The sequence below is a fragment of the Ornithodoros turicata genome, chromosome 1, assembly GCF_037126465.1.
Source record: "Ornithodoros turicata isolate Travis chromosome 1, ASM3712646v1, whole genome shotgun sequence".
Taxonomy (NCBI): Eukaryota; Metazoa; Arthropoda; class Arachnida; order Ixodida; family Argasidae; genus Ornithodoros; species Ornithodoros turicata.
The window spans coordinates 106,908,209-106,917,726 of record NC_088201.1 but is presented as its reverse complement, the minus strand read 5'-3'; positions in this window follow the sequence as shown (position 1 = coordinate 106,917,726).

The window sequence follows — 9,518 nt, the reverse complement described above, 5'->3', positions numbered from 1 at the left end:
AAGTTTCACTTTACAGTTCCTTTAAGTGAGTGGATGCACCACATGCGGCCACAGTCTATACAGGTAAACGACCGTGGTGTCTTTGTTTATTAGCCCACCGAGTTCATGAAAATGAAAACGATCCCGGGTATGCTTGTAGGCACATTAGCGTGCATGCGCTATTTTAATCTGTGGTCGATTCACTGTAGTTTTCATCTTACATGTTCTTTTAGGACTCAGAAAGTGTCTCTTTTAGCAAGCTTGGAATCATTTATCGTCTATTGCGCTACAGGTAAGAATGCTACGTAAATTGGAAAATTCTCTAACGTTGATATGTCTGTATCATGTCTGTGTTATTTTTCTCCATAACTTAAAAACCCGAGACTAGGGGACAAAAAAACGACAAACACAGACATTTTTGTCCCCTAGTCTCGGGTTTTTAAGTTATGGATCTATACCACCAGCTCGCTTGCTACCTCTCCAACCTCTCGTTATTTTTCTCAGTGTGCTTCGACAGCGGAACTTCTACTTGGCCGGTGAGTTCCAGAGGTTGGATAACACGAAGGAACAATGGAGCCGTTCATAAGGCAACAAGGGACCGGAGGCTACAGTTGCGTCGCTAGCAGACAGCACGCCAGCTAATTATACTGGCGAGTAACATAATCCTTCCTATTTACACAAGGTGGTGATATTGTGATCGTGATCTGTATAAACGGACGCTGTGTGGTATGCAAACATAAATAACCACAAAGTGGTCTTGACACAGGCATGAGCAACTCATCAGGTGGCACTTCACGATTTTTTTTACAGATTCAACGTCCAAGTGCCTACGTGTACAGATAAGCAGAGGATCCAGCACAACCACAAGCCAATAGTCTAGAAGATAAACACGAGGGCTATAGCAAATTCAAGTCAACACCTATGCCATATGTATTTCGTGTAATAAAAATATTATATTCCTCACTTTCCTATGAAATTGTTTTTATACTAGACTTGGGATGTCTACAGGGACATTCAAAGTGTTAAGGAGATAATACTAAAATAGATGTAAAATTACACTAAACGTGTAATTTTTATCATCATCACAGCGTTGGAGAAACGTTGTAAAGCGGTGTTTATTTTATGCTCTCATGTCGTACAATCTGGTACGTTGTATTCACATATAAACTGCATTTCATATACGTTAAATTTACGTTGATCGGCACTTGTTAAATTAACATGTTTTCGAGCGGACATTTGACATCATGATTTCACGTTCGCTTTCATCGTCGATTCAACATTCATTTTGTTTATATTCAACGTTCTACATCGAATTTACAATAGTGTGTTCACTGGGGCAGTGAGGTGGAAAATGGGGTTACGTCGCCGGTCAAGAGCATTTGCGGGCAGCACACTGACTTTGGCGCCGGTGTCGACGAGAATCCTTGCCCCTGACGTGTGGTCGGTGACGAAGTACAGACGGCTGCTGGAGGCGTCGAGACGGCCGCATCCGTTAGCGGTCCCCGGAAAAGTTTCCCTGCCAGGGGCAGGGACTCCTATATCTTCGGGCGTTGGGGCCGAAATGACGATGGTAGTGTCAAGGGCCAGCTTCTTGGTCGGGGGAATGAAATCGTGAAGGGCGCCGACGGCTGCCGGACCGGAATCGACGTCGGTCAGAGCTCCGTCGTCGCGACCGAAGGGGGGTCGGGTGAATCGCAGAGGCCAACAGGGCGGATAGACAGGTGAAATCCTGATTAAGCCGCGCAATTTGATCGAGTGCGTTGGCGAACTGTGGCGGTGCAACACCCGGGTGTCAGGTGGAAGCTTGGGTGGTACGCGAAGGAGTTTCGGCGCTGCTGGGTGCGGCGTTGGAAACGGCGGCAATGTGCGGGGTTGACACCTCCATTATCTTGTCAGCGTGCGCCGCCTATTGGAGAAGCTGCAAGTCGGAGGCTGTGGCCAGTATCATCTGGACGTTGGTGGGAAGGCGCTGGAGGAAAAGCTCCTTCAAGATATCCTAGTCGAACGTCGGCGCGGGCTCACCGAATAAGGTTTGCATGTCGCGCAGAAGCCGACTTGGTCTGCGGTCGCCCAGTTGTTCTGCGGTTAGGAATTGATGTATCCTTTTGCGCTCGGACGCTGTTGTTCGATCGAGGATGGCCGCCTTCAAAGCGTCGTACGGAGCAACAGCTCGCGGAGCGGCAAGGACGTCAGCGATCTGAGCGGCGAGGTCTGGCGGAAGCACGCTCACGACGTGGCGGAACTTCGTCAGCTGGTTGGTGACGCTTGCCAGGGAACACTGGCACTCAACTTGCAAGAACCAGACTGTGGGGTTCTGCGGCCAGAAGGGAGGCAGGCGGACGGCGATGTGGCGGACGGGGGGTTGAGCTGTGGCGACGTCGATTCCAGCTCCTGCGGCAGCGCTCTGCAGAGGGCTGTCCATGACTGGGCAACGTTCGGGTCACCAGTGTTGGGGTAGAGACAGACACAGCCGGAGGGATCAACAGTAGATGTTTACTCTGGGCTGTCTGGCCCCAAACTGAAATGAAAAGAACATCGGCTCGCAGGCCGAAGGTTTGGCGCGAGGATTCAATTCATCGTTGTCTGCTACAAGACTTTCAGACGAAAATTCATTCACTGTGAGTATGGTATCGTAATGACAAAAATCTCCAAGAGAGGAACATGCACTCTGCACTTCGAGGCTTGAGCAGCGTCATCTCGGTGATGTGAGACATATCTCCCGCTCTCTGATACCTCATCGCCCTTCCGTGCACAGAGTGCTTCTAAGCACGAGCTGTTTTTATCCTCGGTGCCAGGTGTCCACGGAATCGTTAGCGGGTATTAGTTCCAATGCACGTTGTAGTAGGAATTGTTGTACAATCCGAAATAGTTTTTCATCATTCTACACTGGTCATCCAGCATCAGGACATCATACATCTCCCATGCCATCCAAAACGCACTTGAAGTCTCCGCCGGGAAATTGTAGGTGGGTTTGAAAGGTACACGATGAGATCGGCGAACAATACTTTGGTACGTTGGTGGAGTTCATCTGTTCATCTGAGCAGGGGCATACACATTAACTATGCAAAGCATAACTTTCTTCAGCAGCATCTTGCATTAATTTGACGGTGATCTGAGCTCGGCCGACAGTTTAAGAGCTTTCAAACGACGGTTTTCGCAATTTTTTTTCCAGCTATTACCAAAGCAGTGAGGAATGTATTTTACAATGCAATGGGGTAAATACAACGTGCCCTTTATGTTCCCGTAAAAACGAAAACATATAAGAAACCAGCCCTTTTTTCAAATTTCGGCGACTAATTGGGAAAATTGGAATTTTCGCGAATTAATTTGGCAAAAGGTCATGATAAATCTCCACGAGATCAATAGTGTTGACCCCATACTGTTAAGAGAAGTAGATTTCTCTTAACACAATTTTTTAACGTTAGGTGAATATGACGGTCCATGGATTGACTTCCTCAAAAGACAAATAATCACATCGTGGTCGTTGTATGTGTTCTTTCCCGTTGGCTCTTGTGTTCCCAACGTTTCGGAGTGACAATCTGTTTCCAACCGACCACTTTTCCCGAGGGCACGCGCCCTGTTTCCGCACCGCTATTCTTTTGCAACGGACTACGGGGGGCGCGGTGATAATCCCCTGTGCTGACCTCCTTTGTTCGTGTCTTGCTTTGTATTAGTATTACTGTTGTGCCATGAACTGCTTAAGTGGCTCAAACTGCTATTGCTTCTCAAGATTGTTCCTGGGTAGTTTTGTACTGGGGCATTGCCGTTATGCTAGAGAGCAGTTAAGTGAGCTGCATTGAACTGCGTGTATAGATGGTCTGAGGTGGCTTTGTACTAGGAGTTGCAAGAAGAGCATGGAGTTATAAACGAGCTGCATGTCGTCGCTTGCATTGGCGTGGTTATGGTCCGGCGGCGTGATTAGTTCTGGCCGACACGTGGGACCCCAATTTCCTGCTCCGTCCATTGCTATATAAGCTGGCGAACATAATGCAAGAGGGGGAGAGCCGACTCAACGCAAGAAGATTCTGCCACCGATCGCCGGACTCCATGTCCACCGGCAAGTAGGTTGCCGCGCCGCCTTCCGGGTTCCAGCCGTCTACTTCTGGGCTTTGTCCGTCATCTGCATTTGATCGTCGCCACCCTGTTGCGGACCCTGCAAGGCCTGTACACCGAACTTGGGTACCGTCCAGAGACGCCGTTCACTGTTTGAGCTGAAGGATCCAAGCCGCTGTCTGCCCCAGAGCTTCTACGTCATCAGCGGCCCGGTCTCAACCAGGAAGGCACCATCGCCAGGAAAAGACACACATTCGGTGAGAACGTTGACATCATCACCGCACCAGGGTTCCTCGTTAGGCTAGGGCTATCGTTCTTTCGGGTCCGACCACGTTAGTGCAGAGATCGCATTGTTATACAGCGCTTTGATTATAGCCTTACCTCTGCGAGCACTGCATTAAATATTTGTTGTCTTGTTCCCTTCGACTTTCTCTGCCTCTGCGGGTACCCACACTTGATTTCCCGAGCTTCTTGCGACCCGTCCTTCTCTAAATAGAAGAGCGCGTCACATGAGACACCCAGTATGAACATGTGTACAGAGTATATGCGATGTGTTCATACGGATCAGAATATGAAGTTGCGCTCACTTTGTTTCGCGTCCTCTCTTGTGCTGTTTTCGGCTTGACATGTGCTTAACATTCAAACTATTCGAATATGCTCGGTTTGGAAGAAACATCGATTTGTTTCGAATTATGATCCTTCGTATCCGATTGCGAAAACTGAATTATTCGCTTCGGTATATAAAAAAAAATCGAATATTTGCATATGTCCATAGTATGGTTTCCACCTGTAGCGACATCATCGTTTGTACTTGCTACAAACACTGCGTACACCTGGATGGCAGCAGATGACATGATGACCAAGGACTCTAATGAAATTCGGGACTTGACTGTTCTCATTCATTTGCATACCTGCAGATATGTGGCCGCTTTCGACCGTTGGTCGGTCTTTCGAGCACACCTACTCCAAATTTTCGTGTTTTCCATACGGGTCAACGTGCACAAGCATGGTATTCATCCTGGACGTTTTAATACCATGTTAGCACCGCGAAACATCTGTGGCTATAAGCGGCGTACACATTTAGACAGATAGAGAGAGGACAGGAGGAAGAAGTGGAGGTCATCTTGGACGAGTGGGGGCAGGTACACACAAGTAACACGAATAACGTACGCCACGTTTGCCTTTATGAGGACCCGCGTTCCGCTAAATACGAGGCCATTCGCCTTGAAAGGATTTTGGTAGGCGGCGGTTGCGTACAGTGTACCGAGAAGCGGTGTATACTGTTGTACTATGGTATTGTATAATGTCGTACTGGATGTTATCTAGGCCATCTAAGCCAACAACGTCGGTGATAGCGTCCGTGACGCCAGTGTATGACACTTCAATCGGAGCATGCGCAGTTAGGCATAGGCCGCCCAAAATGTCCACCAGCCTCAAAATTAGTAGGATCCGGAGGTCTTGTCTACGTGCTCGAGAAAGTAGAGTAAGGTGGGGCAAAATGAGACACGGGGCAAGACGCGACATTTTTTGCTCGACGCTGACTGTCTCAGAGACATTCTGCTCCGTGCGCTCGACAGTTTATTCATAGGTGGCTCTTCATGTCCGCTTTATTACACTTGAGCAGAGAGAGAAAAAAATCGTTTACTTCTGCCTGGAATGTAAAGACCCACCAAAAAGGCGCGATTTTCTGTATTCCTTTTTCTTGTCGTCTGTGTATTTGTTCAACTAGACACATGTAAACATTGGACGCCCTTGCCGTTCCGGTGTTGAATAGAAAAAAATAATTCATCCGATGGTATGCAATCCGATGGTCTGCACGAGGCAAGACGCGACAATTTAATTTAATTCAGGAACGGGTAGGTCAACTGTTAGGTGGCTTTGTGGTTATTCCTCAGGCATATGTTATTTCATATTGCCTAGGATTTTCCAGCAAGTTTTCCTATTTCCTGGGACATTTCCAGCAAAGCACAAGCGTACGCAAAAGCGACCGACAAGCGACACATCAGTCTGGCGCTTCCTTCTTTGGAAGGGACTGTGTAGCAAAATAGCACCGGGTTCTGTGTGGTTTCATTGCACATCATGTGGGCAGGGGGGGACTCAAGGGGGTTAGGTAGGGACCCACGGGCTTTACTTTGTCTGCTTGGATTGCAAAAACTAAATTTCTATAGTTCATTTACCACGGCGTGTCTCATCTTGCCCCACGTGATATCTCGTCTTGCCCCGAGGGTTGAGGCAAGATGCGACAGTCCGCGTTTTTGAACTTCTTGTTCTGTGCTTACCTTACACCGGCTACGTCTGTTCTGAATTTACAGGTCGGAAGCACGAGACCCCTGAGAATGCGCCAATGGCTAGTTTTTTTAAACGGTAAATTTCATACTCAATTGCAAATTTCTGTCTCATCTTGCCCTACCTTACCTTAAATAGGCAAAACATAAGAGCTGAAACAAGCAACGTCTTCGCTTGTCAATGATGATGATCAGGGAACCCCGCTTTGACAATATACGCAACCGTCTGAATGTTGGAGGAGAAACGATCGGGGAAACCTGAGCCAGTGAGAGCCGGTAAGGAAATTCGGCCCCGAATACTCTGAACCAAATTCGGCACCAATGCCTTGTTTTTAACATGATCTTCAGGTTACTACCAGATCTCCGCAACTCCCCATAAGGCCCATAGTATAGGAAAATTCACAAAAGACTGGGCACACGACCAATGAGAACGCAGCGATTACTCCCTCAATCCTACAATCAGAAGTCTTTCCGTCCGGCTCGCAGCCTGACCGGTTCTGGCTCTTGCTGATTTCTGCTTTCCATATTGGCCTGTACCGGCTACCCTGACTTCTAGGTCTACAAGCTTTCATGCACGCCGTAAAGTTATTCCGTGATTCCGAATTGACTGTGAAAAGTGTTGTAATGAACATAAATTTATTTGCGTCATTATACTGACACAATCGGCATGTTGACGCATTTACGTGCACTGAGCATAGTGAGCCCATTGCGTAGCGCTTCCTGGTACACCGCAACAAAGTTCAAACTTGCGCGTATCGATACAGCTTATTCCCATAACGAACTGCCACATACTTACGCACAACGTCTATTATCATGTCCCTGTATTCATGTCTCTGTATATCATCATGTCCCATGTCTGCTGTACGTCAAACATAAACTGATGCTGCTTCATGAATCATATTTTCTTGTCACCGCTATGCAAATCCGACGGCGTTCGAACGTGTTCATCGAGCCAGATTTCACGATAACATTTCAGTTTCAAATCCGATTGGCTGTTCGTAGACCGATGCTTGTGTCGAGAACCAGTACAACACGATCAAATACACCATAATACACGGATAAGACGGCGAACGCGCTTGCCTCCCAACGAAAGACACCGCCGATCCACCATCTACCGTTCAAATTTCAAATGAAACTGCCAAGAGAGTACACTCTTAAAAATGAACTTCACCACATAGCACGCTCCTAGCCAACCATCATCCCGAATAACAACGTTCTCGCCCTTGATTTGTTGAAAACGGGAGGAGGAGCCTATTTTGTGCCGTGCATAATGGCCACAAAATAGGCTCCGCCTCCCGTTTTCAACAAATCTAGGGTGAGAACGTTGTCATTCGGGATGATGGTTGGCTAGGAGCGTGCTATGTGGTGAAGTTCATTTCTAAGAGTGTACGCAGCACGCAGGCGAGGAAACGCGAAGCGACGTTTTAAAATAGTGGCAACCAATCCCAACACGCCTGTGGCACCCGACCAGTGGAGAGGCACGGATTGCTCCGTGCGTAGTAACACGCATTTTGATACAGATTTTGCGACAGCTGTGGCTGGCTGTTACCACTAAAGGGCAGTAGCTCTGGTCACTCAGCAAGGACGATGTTTTATTTTGTGACGGTGGGTAGCCATTATTGGGAAGAAGGATAAAATGTTTGTCATTGCGACTCACTTGCATTACAAAACCCAAACTTCCTGAAGATATTTGGGTAAACAGAAGGGAGTGTTACTTACAGCGGTAACCCATAGGGACCGTGCGACACCTAAAGGGGGCGCGCTGCTCCGTCGCGACAGCGCCGCCAGTGGCGGTCTTGGACGTATCCGACGTGATACCACGCCGCCCGTTCTATGCATTCTCAAGTGGAACCGTAGCTTTCGTGGCGACCGCCGTAACTAGAAGGGCTAATTTTCGAAGTGCAAATAATGTGGAACCTTTCTGGGGCGCGAACGAAGAGAATGGAGACAAACTGCACAGAAGCAACCACTTTATTTATAATGCATCTAACAGTACGGAAGGAGAACAGCCACTTGCGTCTGTCCGGTCAAAACACCTGTAAGTGATACGTCGAGAGGATGGTTATTTGACTCCTCACAAAATCCTGGCTTGCTAGCGAGGGCTATATACGTGTATTCCTCTGACTCTAGCCATTTGTAATATGTTTTTGATTGAGTCTTGTATTCCTTTCGTCGTCTTTGCATACACAGCTTCGTCACTGAAATTTACATCGTGCGTCCGTTTTATCCATACAAGTAAACACGTGGGGTCACAACTTATTGCCTGAACTTGTACTGCAGTTTTTCCAGTATCTTAGGATACAATAACGCTAAAGAGATCCTCAAAGTGTATGAGTTTTTACCTCGGCTACTGCCGTAGGCTTGCGGGACGACAGCTGTGAAATTGTGGGTGAGTAAATACTAAACCTTTTGGACAACGTCCCCAAGAACACACATGGTCCTCAGGATGTCCCCACAGTGTCATCGTGTCCTCGTCCTTCGAGGTGTATGCCCATAACGTCCTGAGGATAACACTCGCGGACTGTCCGTGAAGAGTCATTCAGGTACGTCCTGTGCCCGTCCCTACGGGTAGCTAGGGGGACGAGAAATAGTATTTTGTTTAGTTTACGTGCTCAGACCCCCTAAACACATTTGTTTTGTTTTTGAGCCGATCCTGGGACCTGACTGAGATTTTTCTTAAATAAAGGATGGCCCAGCGTAAAATTCCCTGCCGCCAAAAAGAATGACTGTCTATGATACATGAACGATTTCTCGTGGAAAGAACAGAAACGCGCGATGCTGTCGCACTACTTTTGGCTTTCAAAGTTCCTACCTGAATGTCTCAAAGCAACATGAGTAAGAAACATAGACTTTGGAATGAGGCAAACCTAATACTTCAATCGATTCCTCGCTTTGAGTATTTTTTCTTTGCGTAATCGAAAGAAGCATTGTGAGCTCACCCTTCATTTTACGTGGCAGGCTAGCAGGACTCCCGTATTTACGGAGGGACGCGTTATATTAATAAATGGTATCTGTTTCGACTTCGGAAGAGAATTCTAGTACCTTTCGGAGTGGGTTTCTGAGTGGGCAAGCTTAAGGCTTGTCCCACCCTATGAGGATTTCTCAGACTTAGTGTCCTTCAGAAGATTCTGTTTCGAACAGGAACAACAAAAACGCTCCCATAACTTTGGTGTCATTGCAATTTGGTGCAGCTTGTGTAAG